Genomic DNA, 24,180 nt, shown 5'->3' with positions numbered 1-24,180 from the left:
TGATGAACTCGCCATCTCAATCTGCAAATAAGATTCAGAATGTTCTACACAAGACTCCCACTCAACTTGAGATTAGCTCAAAAAACCCTACCCAACAACTAGGATCAAAAGTTGATCAAGCTCTAATACTACTTGTAAGGAAACTCAGGTGTGGAAACGACTTCCTACACTAATCTCATAAGGAAAGTATTATGCAAATCCTATTAAAATCTTCTACACTTACAGATTCAATATCATGTAAACAACAATATTGTAGCCAAACATGCATACAAAAACTAGATAGAGAAAGGAACACATAACACAAGGATTTGCTGGTGGGTAAAAACCTTTCGGTAAAACAACCCCACCCCTTCAGAACTTGCACAATGTATTATCTTCAACACAAGGTTACAATACACTTGCAATGCAAATTCAACATCGACAATAGAAGACTCCAGTAGTTACTCGCAGTACCAACAATACACCTTTTTTGCATCGCATCTCTTCGCAACCCTAAAAAATGCTTATAACATGCGCTTCACTTTAGGGCTACTCCCAAAGGTAAATCATATTAGGGTTTTACCATTCTTCAAGAAAATAGGAACCCCAAAAAAATCCCACTATTGGGATAGAGTGTACAGTACTCAAATATCTTAGTTGCCACATGTCTTCACTTATCATTGAATCTTCCTGACATAGCTCTTACGTGTCATAGGAATCCGTCATAACCATTTTAGTCATGATCTCCTTACACACAATTCAAGATGTCGACACATCAACATTATTTGCAAGAAATACATTTTACAAAACAAATAATAAGAATAGGAATAATACAAGGTTGAGACACCTTATTCCTAACAATTTTTGCATATGATGTCCAAATCCAAATATTATTGGATTTTTTGGGATTTTTGTACCCAAAAGTCAAATGAATTTTAAATTCAAAATTTTCTAGTTTTTGGGGTTTTTACCTCATTTTGTGTACCACTCTATATTTTTAGGTTTTCTTGGAATGAGTTTGGTCGTGGACCTGGACGATCCATTTGGATGTTAGTTAGACCACTGCTGCACTTTTATGTTGCATTGGGATGCATATCATATTTGTCGTCCTGATTCTATTTTTGGTTGACCAATTTTTTGCATTGTTTTCTCATCTAGTCCTTGTGTTATGATCTTTGTGATGGTGATGCACCACACACGAGTATATGCATATACATTTTTTGGGTGAATTGCAAGGCCTGATCTTCCATGGTACCTCTATGGATCATTGGGGTTGGGTTGGAAATTTGCATGCCTATGAGCACTCATCATTGGATGAGCATGGGTAGGATAGGGTAGCATATGGAGGGAGCTTCTATTTCTGCATCTTGATGCTTATTTCCTGAGGGTTGGCATGTAGAAGCTCTATAAACAAGTGATAACTAAAATTAAACATGGGGTGGTAATAAAAAATTTAAGATAATAAAATGATTCAGGATGTGCTCCTTCTATTGGGAAGTGGAGAGCTGCTAGTACTAGCTTGGGATTGTCAATGCCAAGCAACTCTTCATGATGTCCACCCCTACTTAGTAGCCCATTGAGTGTCTCACCAAGACCTATATTTTATGCACTGTCTATGTCTTTGTTTTAGTCATCATACTATCTATCATATGTGTTAGCCATGGACATTTGTTTTATGTGTGGTTGTGGCTAGATCATTATCTCCATTAGCATGGTAGGTGTGGACCTACAGGTGCCATTTCATTGGGAGGCATAGCTACCCATACCACTACTAGGGACCAATGTACAGAGATAGTTTCTTGTCCTAATGCGACCGTTGCTGGATATTTTCACTTGGTGCTTTGGGTTCCAAAGTATGTTTTCTTGTGATTTATTCTTTCATTAGGATGCTTTTATATCATGATTAGATGATGTTGGTTATTGATGCATTTCCTTATTATGATGATTAGCATGTGATAGATGATGTTATCTGGATTAGTAGGATTATCTTATGCTTTACTCCTAGCATGTTAGATTTCCTTATGCTTATGTTGTAGTACATTTTAGTAGTGACATCCCTACACTAGTAAATTTTAGGCCTTTTTTGACCAAATTTGACCAACCCATTGGTCGAAATTTTTTTGGTCAAAATTTTGACCAACCTACTAGTTGGTCCAAATTTTGACCAATACTTTGGTCAAAAACCTTCCAGAGCCAAGATGCAAGTTTTGCAAGGAATTGGTCAAAAATTTGACCGATGAAGGTAGAAAATTTTGACCAATGAAGGTAGAAATTTCAACCAATGAAGGCAAAAAATTTTGACCAATGAAGGTAGAAATTTTGACCAATGAAGGGAGAAAATTTCAACTAATGAAGGTAGAAATTTTGACCAATGAAGGTAGAAATTTTGACCAATGAAGGTGGAAAATTTCAACCAATGAAGGTAGATATTTTGACCAATGAAGGTAGAAAACACCTAGGCGTTGGTAGAAATTTCAACCAATGAAGGTAGAAATTTCTACCAATGCCTCGGTATAAAATTTTTTTTAGGCATTCTATAAAATAGTTCACATGCCTTGCATATGATATGACATTTTGCATGCATCTTGCACTCTCTCATCTAGCTGATGATGGATTATGGAGAGTGATATGAAATGATGATGCTAACAAACACACACAATCAAATCCAAAATGAACTTGCATTACAAATGGTTTGTGGAAATCTAATATTGTTAATTTTGCATGCATGTCTACCAGGACAATCACAACTTAAACATATATATATGTTTAAGTTGTGATTGTCCTGGTAGACATGCATGAAAAATTATATGTTTAAGTTGTGATTATCCAGGTAGACATGCATGCAAAATTAACAATATCAAATTTCCAAAATCCATTTGTAATGCAAGTTCGTTTTGGATTTGATTGTGTGTGTTTTTTAGCATCATCATTTCAAATCACTCTCCATAATCCATCATAAGCCAGATGAGAGTGCAAGATGCATGAAAAATGTCAAATCATATGCAAGGCATGTGAACTATTTTATAGAATGCCTAAAAAACATCAACAGGAACTAATCAAATTGTTGTAAACACCGATAGTAACAAATCTGCTTCTTCATTAATATGCCCAATACAATAAGAAAACTTGACAACTATGCACAACAAGTTATATGCTAAAAGGAAATCATTTAGGAGATATGGAATTTGAAAAATCATATTTTAAGATTCTACAATCTATATCACTTGCCTGATTCTGACAATTGAGAGTAAGTTTTTCATCCTCCTTGTAGTATGTTCTGATGGCCTGCACATCCACAAAAGTTCTAGTGTCTCGAATTTGTAGAATAGTGAATGGACACGATTGACAATAAATCATCATATAAAAATACTCCCATGTAAAGCATGAGTAGAAAAGGAAATGAATATGGGTGATAGGGAAGAAAATTCAATAATAGAGGCTCTTAACTTTAGTAATAGTCATGATATGGGTGATGCACAACTACCTCCTAGATTCACATTCCATCCCACTGATGAAGAGCTCATAAAATATTATCTCATTATAAATGTTTTAGATATAAATTTCATAGGAAGGGCCATTTCTGAAGTGGACCTCAACAAGTGTGAGCCTTAGGGAGGGTTCAATTCCCTCCTTTATTATTCACTATGCATATAATCCCACACACCCATTTGATCTTGAATGATGATATGTATCTCAAAAGAGCTCGATAAATATTAATACTTAAGATATAATAAATAAATAAATCTAATGAAGAAGGTGCATGTGATATGTCCAAAATATAAAAGATAACATGGACATGAAAGTTTCCACAATAGCTTGATGCAGAATAATATCAACACTGGGAAAGTGGGAAAGATAGATAGGAAGGACAAGAAAAATTTCAATAGTTTTCTTCAAATCTTAAATTACACCAAACAAATTTTCATAAATTACCAAGCAGCCCCACTACTTTAATAGCAACATTTTCTCAACAAAAACCTAGAAAAGCTTACCTCTGCATTCCTTATTCATGATTCTAATGAAGCAAAGTAGTCTTATTGTTGGCAGGTATAACCTAAAGTCTAAAACTCAAAGCACACATTACAACATCAAAAACTTGAAGAAACTATTAACAATACACCATAGCTAAGGTGGAGCCCCTTCTGATGGCAAAATAAAGTAATATTAACTACCTCATGACCAACTAGAGTCAACAATATTGTTCCAAAACCTCTAGCAAAGATCCCCTTCTGAATAGAAGAGCCCAAAAGCTGAACAAACAAGGCCAATAAGGCCACCCTCACTGCAGTATAAAGAGCACTGGTGGTGAATTCAAGTCCAAGTTGTAAAAGTGAAGACATTTACATAAATACTAAGCAACCCTGTCTAGCAAGAAAAGATAAGAAAAGATATATAGAGATTTCTAACTGAAATTACAAATTGATGCTAAAAAACTTAAACCATAAGAATTGTTCTGTAGAATAATAATAAAATGATGGTAGCATAAATTTCTCATTTCCAGGCTATTCTAGTGCTTAGTGGTAGATTTTTGTACTTGTTGAATCATGTTGCACGGAATTATATGGAATATTTGATTATTTAATATAATCTACATGCATTATGAAATCATATGGTTCAATATCTTACCTAGTCATACAATATACCAATGATAAGATAGTTGAAAATGATTTATGATTTACTAGGATGTAGAATATGCAAATGACACGATATTCAAGATCAATCTCACAAATTTTAAGAGGCGTTGCTTGATAGCTTGACTTATTTTAGAGGAAGTCACAAAAGGATCAAATGCCCTAGAAAGAAACCCATTACTATAATATACCTAACACTTCCCTTAACACAAACAATATCTACTACTAATTTATTCCAAATCCAAGCAATCAAATTCAAAATACACTAAGCATTAGATAAAACAACTAATAATATAATGTAGGCCCTAATAAGCATAGTAACAATGCAAGATCTATAATGGTATTACCTACAAATCAACATTACACCAATCCATAAGATGATTAGCCGCAAATAAGACTTCACAAAATAATAAGTATTGCTCTTCTTCCAGTTCCCAGAATTTTGTTGCAAAAGATCATGATTTTAGTCATAGGCACTAACTATAAAAGGAATTGTTAATGAAAAGAGCATTATTGTTTAGCTCAAATATCAAATTTATCTATAAAATCATTTTGTGAATCTTACAAGAAGATTATATGGAAAATGAAATTACATTCAAAAAACTTCAATGTCAATTTCAGGTTTTGGTTCGAAGAACATACTTAAAACAACTGTAGAAATGGCCCAAGTCCCCATATAGGAAAAACCATGAGCCCAACAACAGGAGCACATTGGAGTATAAGTGCATTCTCCTACATATAATTGTAAGCCATGCACCACTAAGAAAATTGTCAAGTATGTTTTTCTTTTGGTAGGGTTTTTTAATATAGTAACATAACTGTACAGTATACCCTTCTAAAAATGCTATGCCATCAAATACAACTACAAATAAAGTGTTATCTAAATGCTTTTCTCTTTCTTGTAGCATTTTTAATCATATATTGTTGAATTAATAAGCATTGAATAGAGAAAAACAAAGATAGTCATAAAAACCAATCATATTGTTGTACTCAACAGTACTATCAACAAAAAATTTAATGTGGCATATTTACACCAGCATTACACTTATTCCATACAAAAAGATTAAGGTCAAAAGAAAGGTCAAAAAACAATTAGTCTCAAAAGCAATGTTCAAAAATAGTCAATCTCAGAAACTAGTTAGGGGTTTCAAATTTTAATTGTATTGCTGTTACAGAAGCTATTTTTAGTTTTCCATAGGAAAAATAACATTAATACAATAAGTATCAAAGTAAATGGTAGCAAAACCTCATATGATTATGGATTACCTGGTCAATAATATTGCACAAGCTTTGATGGAAAGTAATATAGTATCTTTTGGTTGTCCTAGTTGACAAGTGATAGTATTGTGAACATTAGGGACTGTACACAGTGGCATGTTTACTTTGTGGGGTAACTTGAGGCTCCAAGAATTATGTCTCTACAAGACAACCCAGAAGAGCATTTGTTCAAAACATAAATTTGGTTTAAAAGTGTTGGTTTACAAAGCACAATAATGAAATATTGCTGCACATAAGTTTTGACAATAGATCCTTTGGAAAATTGTAGACAATTAAAAAGTATGGGGTACATCAAATGGAAGAATAAGCCATTACTTGAATACAATCAAGGATGAAAATAGCAAAAAACCAATTGTTATTGCAAAACAGAAATCTAATCAATGTAGTATAACACTATTTGGTAATATTATCTCAATATAAAGAGATAATGATGACATTTTAATTCTTGAAAAGTCAACACTGCAATTAGATACATTGCGTTCCAAAAATATGAAAATTATAGAGAATTTGATTGCAAGAAAATTAAAATACCAGAGTGGATGTTGAGAACCCATGACTCAACATGCACATCTGATCTTCTAATGGTCCAAATATCAGTAAAAATTTATTGGCCTGTAACAATTAAGAAAGAAGTCAACCTTACTAAATATAGATGAAATTACCAACCATAACTCACCACCTTACCCAAAGCCCCATTTACACATCCTTAAGCCACATGCTGAATGAAGCTCACACATATAGAAGAAATTACAAGAAGAAAGATGAAGAATCAAACAACTAAAGGATACAATGCTGGTGCAACTTTAGAAAGATCATCTAAGGGACATGATATGTTTAGGCTAAAGGAGCTTTGAGATTCATTACTACACTTGGGAATGGGCTCATCTTCAATCTTCTGAAATATCACACACTTGATTTTTTTCCACATCTTGTTCAAACCATATAATGCAATCTCATCTATGAAGCATATTAAAAGCTAACAGAACATCTTTACTAGCTGATCTCCCTTGGGAGCTCAACTGAAAGAGAATTCCTAAAGAAACTCAATCTGCAAATCTATTTTTGCTGAAAGGAATTGAAGAGAAAACAAATCCTTATGCTAAAGGAATAGACAAAAAAAATCACATGCAAAAATAAAGGCGAGCACAACCTTTTTTGGAATCTTCCCCCCCCCCCCCATACCAAAATGGAAGCTCTAGAGTAGGTCATGGACATCCATCAAAATATGATGAAAATACTATTATTGTCAAATAATTTTTATTGTTGGAAATGCAATGATAGATACATATGCAAAATACATAAGAATAGACAAGGCACATTATTCTTCAAAGTGATGTCATCTTGTGGAAATTCATGATTGTGGGATATGCAATAAATGGATATATTAAATATATGTTATTCAAACTTGAAAAATAATAGAATTGGTAATGGTAGCTATTAGATACATATGAAAAATATAGAACAATAGACAAGGAACATTATTCTTGCTTTAAAGTGATGTCATCTCATGGAAATCCATGAATGTGGGATATGCAGTAAATGGATATATTAAATATATGTTGTTCAAACTTGTATAAAAAATGGAATTGGTAATGGAATCTATAAGGAAACATTTCACTACTTCTTTAGCTTGCTTCTAAGGTGTGGTAAAATGGCACCTTGGGAACACGATATGGACATCAAGCAAACCATAGAGGTTAATGGTGGAAGTCTCCCTCTCCAACCAAAAAAATCCTATCAAATTAGCAATTGTGCATCAAGATGGTCTAGAATGGGAAGATCTCTGTAGAAATTTGGTGCATAAAGAGCCTATAGTCAGCTCATATTTAAACCAATATCAAGATTCTAGAATGTCCCCACACAAGACAAAGCGATTCTCCACATCTTAACAAAATTAACATCTAGAATAAATTTTTAAGGTTCAACATTCTCAAAACCTCCAAATATTTTGCAAAAAGATAAAGCTATTGACAGAAAAGATGACTTATTGGGATGAGAAGATGAGAGGTAGATGGATTTGGGTTTTGTGATTCCTTGGTATGTTAGTTTGAGTTTCACTTGGTTTCAAGAATACTATAATATTCTCTACTTAACAAGGCCAGCCACATGAAGGTGGAAACTCATCTGGCCCCACCCCCCTCCCCCTAACATCAGTCTAAATTCCCCATTAACATCTAATTACATACCTCATTCATTTCATTCATCCATTTATGAACTATAACATTCAATCAATACAAGGGGAGGATTTCTAATTTGTAATTACACTTGATTTGTCTACAGATGAATACATTTTATCAGTACAAATAAATAGTGGCAAATTACAACTAGCTAAAGCATTAGAGATAACCTGCACGAATAAGGGGAATATATTCACAATATAAATTCCAAAATAGTGATAAATATCTAAGTCCTTTCAAAGATGTTACTAGCCAATTGTATCATTTAATATGATATTTATCTTTGACCAACACACCCCCAAAATTATACATGTTATGCTATAATAGATGAAGATGGTATTAGATGCTCAATTGAACATTTTATTAGTAGAACATGTTTACTTTTACATAGATTTGGATCAGAATGCAATAAAAAAACTCAAATTCAGAATAGGATAACTAAACAGGTTCAGGAAATTTGTACTATAGCTTATAACATTCCTGTAGTAAGTTCTTTTAATGATGCAACTACCTTGAGGATTTCACTTTTCATCTAGGTTTCTCTATAAAAGATCTTCTGCACTTACCATTCAATATGTCAACAAAATATTCTACAAACACATAACACTCAAATGCTTGAATATCATGAAGATATATCAATATGCCTACTTATCCAGGTATATCATTTTCTTATGGATAAAGGACAATCTACTAAAAAAAGAAAAGACCACTTGTTACAAATACACATAGGCATAAACCCATTCATTGTCGAAAAGTAATCTTATTAATTTTACTATTATTATGCAATTATGGAGGCAGCTACTATGGTTCATACCACCAGGCTACCAAGATAGCAACCAACTAGCATGTTTGACACCTATAGGAGACTACTCCAACATGCTCTCCACTTCTAGGTAATATGCCATTGGTAGTACATAATATATCATTGGTAGTACATAATGCTATAACATTGTGTGGCTTGTATTGGGTACATTGTATGAACTAACTTTCACTGAGAAACCCAATAACCTAACACATTATCCCTTATTTAGACAAATCAATTCTCATGGGAAATAGGTTACTAAAAGATGACACAAACAATAAATATTACATGTAGTTGAAATATCACAAAAATAAAACTATCTGAATCATAGTGTTGGGTCTTGGACTCAGTACAGACTTGGCAAGCCATTGCTGCTTCAGACTTAGCTTCGGCATCAAAACTAAGCACAAACTAGGAAATTGAAAAATATATGTAAGATAAAAATATTGTTTTTTTGTTCTTACTTCAATATGGATTTCTCATTTTTCACAATTTTGATTGCATCTGATTACCAAGACTCACTAATGTCTGTAGTCAAAATTTGCAAACTCTGCAAGTCAAGGCTGTTAACTCATTGAGCCTAACCTAGACTCAAATCCACAAATCATCACTAAGACTCAATGAAATGTCTGTGAAAATGTTCTTGAGAAGACACTACCAATGCTACATATTAGTCATGTGAAAGTTGAAATTCACTAGTTATCTAAGATATTAATGAGAACTATAATAAGAACATATTTTGGAATCTGTCACATCCTTTACTTAGTAAATATGAGAATGATGAATTACCTCCCACAAGAGAAAGAACCATATTCAAAAGAAATTAATAGTAGGGGATGAACTGACTGTTTAAAAAATAGTTTTAGCTCAAAGAATAGGTGTGGTCCTAAAGGTATATAGTTTTTTTTAAAATAGAATAATATGCCAAATGCACAAATTAGTGTGAATTTTTCTTCCTAATTTCAAACAATTCATTGCTGAAGTCTATTAAACCCCACCCCCCGCTACCACCCCAAATAGCTAAATTGGTTATCTCAAAAAGAAAGAATTGCCACTTTTTCCTAAAAAAGTTAATAGATCAATCTTTGAAAACCCAACTATCAATAAAAAATAAAAAATCCATCACCTGCTCTAATTTAATGTTATAAGTCAAGGTGTACTTTGAAAAAGAAATGCAAATCATTGTAAGTAATAACATAAGTAATTTCATGCCATCAATTTCACATCTTCTAGTTTAATTTTGAAAGGTGTTGTTGCAGGCCAATCCGATCTATTTGTTATTTCAAATGAAATTTCTCAACACAGTTTGTGAAATATATGTGAAGGCACAGAGCAAGATAAAAGTTCTAATGGCTATTAAAGAACCGAACTCCAGTAAGATGTGTGCCAATCAAGGGAAAAAAAAAATCCAGGTACATTTTTCTTTTTTCCTTGTAAATAGTTTATTTTTATACAATAATCAATGTATTAAACCATTAATATGTATTGACTAACAAATGTAAAATGTGGAAACTCGTCTTTAAATAGAAAAATTCAAACAAGACCCAAGCTAGAGGATAAGGCCTTATTTTTTTCTATACTCATCATATCAACATATAGCATATAGGCTACTGAAAGTAGGAATCAATTATGATTGTAAGAATACTAAATAATAATAATATCCTAGGGTATTTTAGAAGCAAGCTAGATCATGATAAGTTCAAATATTTTCTCAAACAAAGATCCGGTTATAGGTTTGTCTAGTCCAAGACAAGAATCTACGAATTAACTAGAGGAATAGTAGAAATGTAGTTATATATGCTTGTTATATAAGTAAGACTATTAATATATATGTTATTTTCAAGGTCCTATGGTAGCTGATAGCTCTTTAAAGCACTACTTGAATCAGACTAAACTAAAAAAATGTTACTTTACCTTGAGATAGTTATATCAGTACTTTGGTGTGTGATATCAATAAGTCCATCATCATAATCACTAAGGCTGCAATGATCTATCCATATGTGTCGTGAATTTGGGCTTATTTGAATTCCATCAACACCATGCCCTCAATCAGCTTCAAATTCTAAATTGTTTATAATGATATGTTCACACTCTTTTAACTGTAAGCCCTTGCCCACTAGCTTTATTCGATGCCCATGTCCATCAATTGTCTTGTATGAGGAAACTCTCAAATAAGACAAAAGATTAATCATTCCTGACACTTTAAAAATGATCCACAGAGTTTCCTTATGTTTATAGCCTTCACGAAGGGTTCCAAGGTCACTATCTGTCTAGCTAACAAGCATTTTGTCAAACATATATTATAGCCTCAATATTTTATTTCTATATGCAATAAAATTTTGATATTATAATGTTCAAAAGACTTCACTTACAATCACTGGGTGCATGTAAAATCATGCTGGTTGACTAAAATTGGTGAAAACATTTTGAGGCTATATTTACACTTACCCCAAAGCAATCTTTGCTAATCTATGAATTTATCATTTACAAACCAATGAATCCTAAAATAGAAATTCACAATATTTTGTTTTTCTAGCACATTGGAGCATCAAACTATTGGTCTTTTAGCAAATGACAAAATCTTTCATGTACAGATGCTAAAAAAATCATGTTTTATCTATTTAATAATGAGTGAAATAAGATGAACGGAAATATATGGAGATGTTGGAACCTAAGAATTGGAAATTTAGAAAATTTAAGACATGCATTACTTATACTAGTTTACATTGAAACATCTAAGCCTAAGAGGGTTCCCTAAATTTTGAAAACATTTTTTGCATGTTGTTGCACAAAAACACACATGACACTAAGAAGTTCTATATGGTCAAAATTTGACTCCTAAATTTCCTTGATGTTGCACAAAACATCAAGTTTGCATGGCTTCAAAAACTTCATCAAAGGTTATATCACCATCTTCAATCGATTATGTTTTGCTTTGACTTGAGCCCTTTAGCAACATAAGGATCAACAACTTGCATTGAGAGTTGTGAAACCTTGTGGAAGGAGATTGCTTTAAGTTGAGAAAATATACAATTGAGCTTTGAGTTCATTACCACATAATATGGATATCCAAATCCTTCTAATATGGTACCTACCATCAATTTACATATTACTGAAGTCTTTGAGATCCTATGAAATAAAAAGCTTCGTGAAAACTTGGCAATGAGAACAAGTTAATTAAAATTTATCCACTTCGACCTACACCACATAACCAAAAGAGGTGGCATTGTAGATAGGAATGAGCTATATACTAGTGGCTGGTCTAAAAATTCAAGTCAAAATTGGCATTTCATGCTTATAGATCAAAGACCAGAAAATCCTTTGTCCCATTAATAAAAAATTTGTGGACATAATAAGGGCCATAACTAAGAACATCTATGATTGACTATTATAAAGTGATTAAGCTAAAGCTTTTGTTAAGTTCTAGAAAACACATTTCAACTTAAATCCCATAAGAGGACCACACAATATAGATCCAAATATTGAACATTTCCAAGTGATGTCCTCCTAACAAAGAACCTAATCAACATAAGCTATATCAATCATTTGCAGGTGAGGCCAACAAATCCAACTTTCAAGCATCAATATACATTTATATTCACATTAAATATGGATAATCAAGCTTTACAATGCTTGCAAACTCAAGAACAACTACATGCTCCCCATATTAAATGGTCTAGTTATTTGTGGACTTTCACATTTATAATCAAGTACAAGGTAGGGAAGATAAATGTGGTTACCAGTGCTCTGGTTCTCAAAGGATTTCATGTACAACTATGACTGATGAGGTAGCAGGTTTGAATCATCTCAAGGATGCATTACACTAAACTCTGGCCCTTTGAGCCACTAATAATCATTGTAAAGAATTAAATATAAGAATTATGAGTTCTCATTTGGACTTCATGATGCATGATTAATTTTATTCTAGAGAAAAGAAATTTTGTTGTTCTCAAGCTACCATGAGGAAGACCATATTATGTGAAGAACATGCTAGTTAGCTATCAAAATAATATGGGACAAATAGAATCCTACAACAACTAGAAGAGTGTAAATATTTGTCTTCTAAGACTTGAGATATTGCAATCTAAGTGAATAGATGTTACATTTGAAAACTTGCCAAGCTTAGACAACTAAAACTAGGCAAAATATTGATACTTGGTATCTTGGAAAATTTAAAAACATAAGCAATGTATTAGCATGGATTTTATATTGAGTCATACATAGAGGTTTTGATAGTATATTTTGGTCATTGCCATGGATCAATTTTCCAAGATTGCTCACACTGTAGCTTGTGAATACCATAAATATGCATCTTATAAGGAGAAATGAAATTCTAAGTCATGCTTGGTATAATTTATGGAAGAAGTCATGAGCATGACCACAGTGCAGTTGTGGATGTTATTCTAAGGCTTAAGAGTAATGAAAAATGATTCATTGAATGCTAGAAAAGTTTTTGCATTGTTTACTCAGATACAAATGAAGACTGTCGCAATGGTTGTATGCTTAATTTTCTTTAACAATTCAGTTAATTGCTTCACTAAGTATGTCCCTTTGAAAATGGTGTATACCTACTCTTGTAAAGAGTTCACACAACATAACTATTTTTTAAGGGATCAAGAATTTCCTTGAAACCATGAAAAAGGATATTTAGAAGTGACCAAATACTGAAACTTGTGAAGAGAAGGCTCATAGGAGGATGCTAAAAAAAGAAAAACATAGTTACTAATCTGCTATAGTGTATGTGCAAAAGGATTGGATTGGAAAAGGCCAATGTAACAAATTACAATGAAGAATGATTGTCAATACAAGATTCCACGAAAAATCGATCAGTGATGCTTATTTCCTCTGGATTTTCCAAAAGATCTTCTACATCTTAAAACTGTTGATATGTATGAATAGAAAAAGGGCAAAAGTAGGATACAATCATGCAGAAGGGCAACTAATCCACCTTCAAGTTGGACCACCCAAATGCCCAAAAAATTTCAAAATAAAGAAAGTGAAAAAATACTAGAATATAAAAGAGTCTAAGTTTGGCTATCTTGGGATGGATTTAAGAAACAATAAGTAGTCAAGTTGGCACATCTTTAAAAAAAAAAAAAAAATTTATCTTAAACGAAGCGGTTCAATACTTCAAGATTTTGAGGATTCGATATAGAAGCATCAATCTCCTTTCGATCACCATAATTTTATCATAATATGGTGTTTCTAAAGATGGATTTAGTTAGAAATTGGGTTCAAGTTGTAAAAACTACTTCTAGATAATTGAGATTGGAATAACATTTTTATTTTGATAAGATTGCAATACAGTTTTTATTTCATGGAGATTGTATAGCTGCTATCATAAAGTAGGTTCCACTTGTCTTGTATGCAAAAAAATTGCAACCACACAAAGGATGCCTTTTTGGATCTTATAATAATGGAAGAAAGTGGCAAATGTTAAGGAAAAATATTGAATTTAACTATATCAAAGTTTGATCCAAATCTACTCAGATTCTTGGGTGCTTTCATAACTATTTTTTATTGTTTGTGAGGAATTGTGTGCATCAGTTCAATTTGATGAAAGTTTAGATAGGATTTCCTTGATAATTGGGATTTACATTTTATAAATTCATCTAAATATGAAGGATGATCCTAATCATCTTCTACCTAGGATGATGGGTTGGAAAGTTACAACTCCAAATTGTCAGAAATAATGACCACAGACGAGAGGATTGCAAAATTGAAACCAAATCAACTCTTAATTTTTTTTACCAACAGACTTTAGCAGATCATATCACCCACCAAAAAAAAGTACTCAAAGAAAGTGAGAAATAATTGAATCTTGAATTTCCTTACCTACAGACTTCAGCACATCATAAGCCTCTAGAATAAGCTGCATGTCACCATACTCGATCCCATTGTACACCATCTTGACAAAATTTCCAGATCCACCCTTTCCAATATAGGTAGCAAATGGGCCACTATACACCTGCATAGTGATCTTAACAATTATATCCTCAATATACTTGTAAGCCTCATATGACCCTCCAGGCATAAGAGAAGGGCCATTCCTGGAACCCTCTTCATCCCATGAAACCTCCATGCCCAAATATAGAAGCCCCCTCTTCTTCACCTCCTCCTACCTTCTCTCTGTGTTTTCATACCATTCATTCTCACTATCCACAATATAGTCCCCATCTTCCATGTGGGCAGCTAGAGTCATAATTGATTTGTCCACGGGGGCCCTGCTTTGATTAGAAGGATTATGGCTTTGGGCTTCTGGATTGAGAGCACAAATTCCCTGGCATCATGGAAGCCTTTTACTGGTAGATTGTCTTCCACTTTGGCTCTATCTACCATCTCATCTACCTTTTCTAGGCTCTGATTGTAGACTAAGATGGGGAAGCCTTTTTTTGCAATGTTGAAAGCTAGATTCTGCCCCATCACAGCCAATCCAGCCAATCCTATTCTCAAAAATTCAACCATCTCTTTTTCTTGTATTCACACAATCAAAATAAAGAGTAAGCTTAACATCCAAGGGAGGCTTAGAACTTTTAGCTTAAAAAAGACATTTGAAACAAACTTACTTGGATTTTTGTGGCAATGTCATTGTATAGAGCTCTAAGTTTAACTATTTCAACATCAACTATTGAACTAGACTATTTTGGTGTCATCTTTGAAAAGGCCAAACTATCCAAGAGCAAGGTTTTCACAATAAAGGCAACATATGAAAATCTCATAGTAATCTAGATTGCAATTTAAACTAGGAAACTAGGCAAGGGATACAAAAACTATAGTCAAATTAGCTCTCTCAAGCTCTCAAAACATAATGTAGCTTTTTTATAAGAGCTAGTGTTTTGTTTAGTTAACAACCAAGTTTTTGCCTTGTGTTTTAATTGGATGTCAATATTTGAATTCCACTTACACTTTTCCTACACTGTTTCACTACCATGCAAATGGAATGTTACTATAGTTACAATAAAATATTATTATGTTTAACTACAACATTCTTCAACCATGTAGAAATATAAGCTTGTGCTTCCAATCATCAGTAAAAGAAACACTCAAGTACCAATGCTTAACTAAGAAACACATTCTTTCACATAAAACAATCCAGCTAAGTTGATTTTACATCCTTAGTTATTAATTATTAAATGCATTGCATGACTATCCACATTGGAATAACATCAAATATATAAAAATAACTTCGTAAAATTTTAGGTATAATATATGAACCGAGTTATCTCAAGTTCATATTCATCATCAGTTGATTCGCCACTATTGTCAGATATTGCCTTATCTTCACATATTCTCTTGCTTGGCAATGCATCCAAAATTTATGTCCATACACACCCAATACACTTAGTTGCCTACAACAATCATAACAACCAGAATTTAGACCAAGCTTTTGTTCCAATTTTCCATACTAAATCAATGTGAACCTAAGAAACAATTAAAGATGGTGTCAAAATAAATTCAACCATGTAAAGAACATAAAAATTATTGTGTAGCTGGTCTGTCAAACCAATTTAAGACATAAGAGTACAATGCACTTTGAAATCGTCAACAATAAGGATCTAAGATATGCTAGCCCATATGAATTTTATATAGGAGAAATTTGTAAAGGACACAATCACTACAATGTAAACAAGCCCAAAATAATTTTTCAAACTTTTTAGCACCAAGCAAGCACAAAAATATAAGAATGTATCTATTAAGTAACAAGAATGAACCTAGTCTAAACTTGACCATAATTAATGAAAACAAATTTCCATATAAAAAATATGCAAAGGTTAAAAAATCAATATAATCACATAAACAAAATAGTCTCTAAAGAAAACACACCTCTATTTTTTTTCATAGATTTTGGATCCTTCTTTTCTTTGGAAATTCCCACAACATCAAAATAGAGATCATTCATAGATGTTGCAACCTAGCCTAAACAATTAGAAATATGTGTGTGTGTGTTTGTGTGTGTGTGTGTGTGTGTGTGTGTGTGTGTGTGTGTGTGTGTAGTTAAGAACAAACATAAATCATCGAGAGGGTTTCCTTGTTTGATTGAGTTAGCATTTGCAAATTGACAATGTGAATAATATTACAAAAGCTTCAGGATTTCTATGCACCCAAAATGAACACTCACATTTGAAAAATCAAAGTTTGATGTACCACATATCTTGATCAGTTTCATCCTATCAAATTTTAACTACATCTAGATAAATAAGTTAGGTTTTTGCATAGCAAGTTCCAGAACTTAGGGTGGGTATATGGATAAACATGAAACCAAAGTTTAGAGAAGACTAACTTGAGGCCATTGTTGTAGCATTGTCATATGTTTGATGATAAAAAGAAACACAAGAGTAAGGGTTTGAATTTTGTTTAAGTTGTTCACCCAAAAGAAAAAGAAAAAAGAGAAAAAATCTGCTCCTAGGTTATATCCTTCATTCATATTGACTATAGAATCAAAGGATTATTATTGGCCTAATAATAAGCTTGAAATATGCAAGTACAAACAAACCTTATTTCTTCTTGCACATAGGTAAAAAGCCACTACAGTGAACATTGGATGACCAAAATCAGCACTTGATCTCTAGGAATCTAGTAGAGCAACTATAAATCTTTCTTTGTATCTGTATAAGGTTAATATTAGAATTGCATATTCAATCATGATTTTGGGCTGACAAGACTTGGGGATCATATGCTAACCCCACACTTATCAGAGAGCTCAAGGTCAAAGTATAAGAGCATAGGATTTCATTTAGTATGCCCTTAGGCCTTACTCCGATGAAATCATTATACCCACCCTAATAATTTCCCCAACCACAGAGCATACTATAAGCCTTTGAGCCATAAATTTCAAAAGATTGGAAATCCAAGAAAACAAACCATTTGGGTCCTGAAATCTAAACTAAGGAAATCTAGTTTCTCAAGTTCCATAGAGCACTATATAAATATTTGACCAGTAAGTTGCAAAAGGTCCAAAGTTTAAGTAAACAGACCATTTGAGAACTAAAAACTAAGTCAAGGAAAATGGAACTTACAAAGACAAGGCTCTTTGGGTAGACCCAATCAATCTAAGACATCCAAACTGGATTCCAAGTTCTTGGATGTCCAGCTTTGGCCTGCAAGGCAAATTAAAAGTGCAGACTCGTCATCATTTTTGAATATAATCCATTAATATCAAAAGATCAAATAGACAAAGAATTGCACCTGATTCAATTTAGATAATTAACCTACCTGACTCCAAGTGCATTTTGCATTGCATTCAAGGATCTAGTATATGCCTTCTCAAACATACCACTTAACCTAATGGCCTTCTGTCTATCAAAAGGAACTTGTAATTTGTACAAACAATCCATTCAATAATTGCAAATTAAATGTCATTGTTGCAATTTTTCTAATAAAATCATAAAGAATGAGAATTGGAAATCCATGAAGGGTAAGCAATGGGAATCATCTAATGTTCAAGGAATAATTTCTCCTCTTGTTAAATTATTTCTTCCTGGGCAACATAGATCCAATCTTGAGGAATGCAGTGTAATGGCAAGGATAGATGACATTAATAAGATTTGACTCATTGTTATATTATCTCACTACTAGCATGTGGTATGATCTTTTTTGTAAGGATTATGCTATAAATGTGAGAAATGACCCAATCCTTTTCAATGTAAAATCAAATGAACCCATCTAAATAAGGTTCAAGAAAAAATACTTTGTAGCAACGAGTTCAAAGTAGAGAACCAATTTGCAAACCTCGCCTCGTGGATGAAAAGGGGTTTAAAAAGGACTCAATGATGAATATTCCCAATAAATTGCATTCTAGATGATAAAAATTGCACTAGATTTGACACATTGCTTAGATAAACATACCACACCAAAAGTGGAAGAATTAAAATGCACATTACTAAGGTGTCTTAGCTCCTTAGCTTTCTTAATAACCTTCTTGTCTTCTATAAGGCCCATTTTTCTTCCCAGCCCATCCATGTCCATGTTTCTCTACAGCATATGGCTGGGAAATGAATGTTACCCTTCTTTCGATTTCTAGATGATAAAAATTGCACTAGATTTGACGCATTTCTTAGATAAACATACCACACCAAAAGTGGAAGAATTAAAATGCACATTACTGAGGTGTCTTAGCTCCTCATCCTTCTTAATAACCTTCTTGTCTTCTATAAGGCCCAGTTTTCTTCCCAGCCCATCCATGTCCATGTTTCTCTATAGATATGGCTAGGAAATGAATGTTACCCTTCTTTCAATTTTGTTACCCCTCTTTTGCCACTCCAACCAAAGGACTTCTCACCCTCTGCAGCCCACAAGCCCATCCTCCAAATGGACCAACTATAGTTCCACTCGCAACCCATGTGAAATAAAAAAAATTTGATTTTAACATAACAAGCTCATGTTGGTCAAAATTTTGACCAAAATGGGCATGGATTTTTTTTTTAAAAGATGTTTTTCCTTGCCTATTTTGACCAATTTGACCCCATTTTAATAGATGGTTGAAAATTTTGTTCTAAAAATGGGGTCAAATGTACTAGTGCTATATGATAGTCCCGACGATCCGATCAGTAGCTTGGGATGTTATGCACGGGGGATAGCTAGGGTCCACGATGGTCTTATGATACTATTATGGTTGGGAGGAACCACATACTTAGTTTTTTTGTTTTGTACATTGCGATGTTGTTTTCAATCATGGCGATGTTCTTTTTAATTATTGTAATGTTGTTGAAGTACACTATGATGTTACCTTCTATACTTTCCCTTCTACTTGTTAGATGGTTAGATGTCATTTCCATATTTTAGTAGTGTGTTCGAGTGTTTACACCTCAAAATGTGGATCTGGTACTCCCTGGTGTGGAGGAAATTGATCCCTTAGCTTTTTACTCCTTTTGGTTTAGGTGTGCGATTTTGGGATTTCATTAAAAAACATGTATCCTAGCACAAGGATGCATGATTTTGTGTGAAATCCCAAAATAGCACTCACATGGTGTGTTGGGTTTCGTCGCATGGCTTGGTACTTTCTCGCACAAAACCAAACACTAGTGTTCGGTGATTTGGCTATTTGGCCAAGCACTTTCATGTGTGGCATGGTGCACATCCTCACACAGAAGGCACTTTTTCATGGGGCATGTTGCACATCTTCATGTGAATTGTACTATTGAATTTTTTGGTTGAATGTGTGTCTCCCATGCTACTTGTCCTTGGAAAATCTGCAACTCTAAACTATCACTTCTAGCTGTTGAGTAAGTTAGGCTTGAAATGCCTCATCTTTATGCAAGCAATACAATATGTGTTATAAATTCTATAATCTTTTGAAACCATTTGTGGGCCCTTATTTCTTGTTCTTGTTTGGTGATCATGCATTCCTTTTGACTTTTTCATTATTACCTTCTACTCACAACATGCAAACCTAATATGCTCTACAGGTAACAATTGTGTAATTTTATTAAAAATCAATGTCTAACTTAATATTCTCTATAGTTAACGCTTCTAGAATTTATTTGTAATTAGTGTCTATATTTATCTTATTCTAGTAGTCGGAGGATAATACTAGAAGATGAATATGTGCAGTTAAATGATTCAAATAGAAATTAATAGATTTTAAAATGATAATTAAAACTCTTAAATTATTCTTATTCAATTCATTTATTTCTTATTAAAAAAACCCCATCTTTTAAACACCATGCTTGACTACTTTTTTAAAGTCTTTTTCAGCTTTACTTTTAAATTAAATTTAATCAAAATATTAAAAGCTTTCTTTTAAAAAAAAAAAAAATCAAAAATTCTACTCTTCAATTTTAAGATAAAGTATCTATATTTTGACATCAACAAAGTTTCAAAGATTTTGTTTCTACATAGAAATATGTTCTTGCTTCCTTAGGAAAAGATTAATTTATATGAAACAACGTGTATTATAAAATATGATTGGAGATTTACATCATGTTTGGTGAAATAACCAATTATTTTTCACATTTCCTCTTCATTTAATTTTTTAATACATAGAATATTAAGATTTGTACTTATGTTCCACTCCAACTTATGTTTCACTCCATGCCATTATAATTAGATTTAGGGTTTCCCCTATGATGAGTGCAAGACTTGTAAATGATATTAGGGGTTAGATTTAAAATTATTGTCCAATTAGGGATAGAATTGTGCTTATGATTCAACAAGTGATATTAGGGTTAGCATTTAATAATATGTTTTAATTAGAATATACTTTTATTAGAAATAGTGAACATCGAGCAATTCATGAGACTATTATTAGAATTGATATTCACTATGGATTTATATGTTAGGAAAAAATATGATACTCAATTAGGATGCTAATGATGTGGTCACCATTTTGGGATCCACATCTAACAATCTATCTAAATTCTCCAACCCTATTGCATCACCATAAAGCTCAACTAGCTCTACACTAATTGAATCTCCTTTATTTATCAAAACAACTATGGATGATCTTAGCACTGAAATCATAGAAACTTGTAAAAATGTCGTAGAGAAATTCAGCAAGGAGAGTGAGAATTTCAAACACATGGAAGAACATGATTTATTACTATTTCGAATTGCAAAGGACATATGTCACTTGACTACCACTGTAATAAATATATTTTATGCTAACACTAAAGATGAATACTATGTAAAACTCTATGGAGTAGACAAGGTAGACTATCTAACGAGATCATTCCTCATCTACTTGAATAAAATATGGAAACCATAATCATTGTATTACTTTTCCTCTAAGTGTTACTCCACGTGTTAACTTTAGTGTATTGTGAATATGTCCATACTGTTAATCCACTTTGTATAGATATCATGTTAATCACACGATCTTATATAGCTTTACTGCACATTGTACAGACATCATGTTAATCACATGATCTTATATAGTTTTACTCCACATTGTATAGACATCATGTTAATCACATGATCTTATGTAGTTTTACTCCACTTGTGGTATGATATAAGCTTTCTCAACTATACACAGTGTCCCTATCTTGAATTGTTATTACAAAAACTAATGTTAATAATATTATGAAAGCACATTAATAATTAATTTATACTTTAATAATCACATAACTACATTTTAAAGGAACCATTTACCTTCAAATCAAATTTAAAATAATACTTACCTCTTACTTTACTTTCTAGAATACCAATAAAATTATCTTACGCTTATGCACATTCGCATATCCTTTGGATAGGCTCTTTTGGTTCTATGATGATAGGGTTAGGGTTCCTTTTAAACTAAAAATGTAAGCTTATACTTTGAAAAATAATATTTTCATATGCAAAAAAGAGTAAATATCTTATACAAAATTATGGAAATGCTCTTTTTATCTTTAAAGATAATATGAATATTTATAGAAAACTATAAGTCAATTTTGTCCATAAACATTGTGCTTCTCATGTTGAACTTTCAAATACTATAAACCATACCATTTTTCCATGTGAAATTGTGTCTTCACTCTCATCTCCAACTCACCTTGGTGATTTGGCGAAGATACATTAGGTTTAGGGTTTTTCTTGAATTTACATCTGCACAAAATCATAGACATATTTGAAGAAATTTCATTGTCATGTCTCCTGTACATGCAATTCCAACTACGTCCACAATGATGATTGAGGGTGGTAACAATCATAGTGGAGGGTGTGAACAATAGTGTCCCTATGTTAAACTGTTATTATATTGGTCAAAATTTACAATAGTTATGGTTTGATAATCTATTTACACACTATACAACTCTTTATCCAATCTTAGATTGGCTAAAGCTTTAAAAAATACTGAAAACGTTAATTACATAGAGGTATTAGTAATGTTATAGTATGTGTTATTTATAGTAAATTTCAACAATATGTTATCTATAGAGTACCATTCGTCATGTGAAATATTGTTAGATCATTACTAAGAATTTGTAGTAAGATGTAGAATTGAAGAATAACTTGTTAATGATGTTCAATCATTGGCTTCAAGTTGAATTGCATTTATATAAAATACAATGTGTTTCCAATGTTATCACCCTAAAGCCTAGTCCATAACATTCAATTTTGCAAATATATTGAAATGACTGTCATAATGGAACCACTAATTTAGTAGATGCTAAGAAATGATTGTACAATGGTAACACAGATCTGGCACTAGTAGTACAAATACTCTCAATAGATAAAATTGGAATAGATTGTGAAGATACCCTGAAGTATAGGTTATACATATTTGATGACATTCACAAACATCATGCAACACTACCAAAGAAATATAACAAATAAGTATTGTCTAGAGACATAAAAAATGGAACAATTGTATGCTTAGAAGAATATTGTTGCTCCAAATAAAAAAAAATATGGTAAGTGCAAAATTGTATACAACTTTTTAAAAAAACTTGTACTCTTGCATTTACACTTTTGCATGTTACAGAAGCTTTTATATTGACATATGTAGGTGGATTATAATAATGGACCTTGAGATTATTAACAAAGAACATGCTATTATCATAAGTCCAACTCCTTTGGATGCAAAATGTGACAATAAGAAAGAGGAAAATGTATCAAATGCTTCAACCTCATAGTCAAAGATGGAGACCTCTCCTGCAACTAGCATTATACCTAAGAAAAGAATACTATATGGTATAGAGACCTAAGTTAAACAAAGAAATTGATACCATGTTGATGACTATCAAGAATTTAATTCCATATCAAACAAGGTGGCATATAAAGGCTTAAGTAACTACAAAAATAGAAATGAACTAGTAAATCAGAGACAACAAGCCTAGTTAGGTGTTTAGTTTTGATATTGTAGATGATGAAAGAATGGAAACCTGAATCACTTGCTTCAATGACATAGCAAGCATTCATTATGGTTATATACAAGTTGGGGTTGTCTACACAATATCTTGTGGCATTGTGAAGAGTGCTAATAAATTTTAAAATAAGTTCAATGGAGAGATAGAGATAACCTTGACAATTGATTCAAAGCTTGTCTTGTGTGAAGATGACCCAACCATTCCTAAGAACCATTTCAATTTTAGATCAATAAATGCAATAATCAAACTGCCAAATAATATAGATGTTGATCTTGTTGGGATTGTTTTCCATGTGCAAGAGACCTCAAAAATTAAAAGAAAAGATGGTATCAGAGTTCCCAGATGTACCATTACTCTATTAGACCTATCTTGTGCTATAGTAGATGTCACATTATATGGGTTAGCTACTAAGTGAGATAGTGTATATCTTTAACAAAAATATTACCTTCAAGAAATGGTAGTTCTTTCTATCAAGAATGGAAGGACAACTAGATTTAATGTAAGGGTTATAACTACTTTAAGGAATACAT

At 32.5% G+C, this 24,180-nt stretch overlaps 1 pseudogene; it reads right to left on the bottom strand.

Annotated features, from left to right (window-relative positions):
* Window positions 1-14,661: 14,661 nt before the first annotated feature.
* LOC149547773 (6-phosphogluconate dehydrogenase, decarboxylating 1-like) lies at window positions 14,662-15,332 on the bottom strand (annotated as a pseudogene).
* Between the last annotated feature and the right edge of the window lie 8,848 nt (window positions 15,333-24,180).

The sequence above is a fragment of the Cupressus sempervirens genome, chromosome 7 (assembly GCF_028749045.1).
Source record: "Cupressus sempervirens isolate cs-2001-9-10 chromosome 7, ASM2874904v1, whole genome shotgun sequence".
Classification (NCBI taxonomy): domain Eukaryota; kingdom Viridiplantae; phylum Streptophyta; class Pinopsida; order Cupressales; family Cupressaceae; genus Cupressus; species Cupressus sempervirens.
Note: the sequence above shows the minus strand (reverse complement) of the source record. Positions and strands in the feature narration are given on the sequence as shown.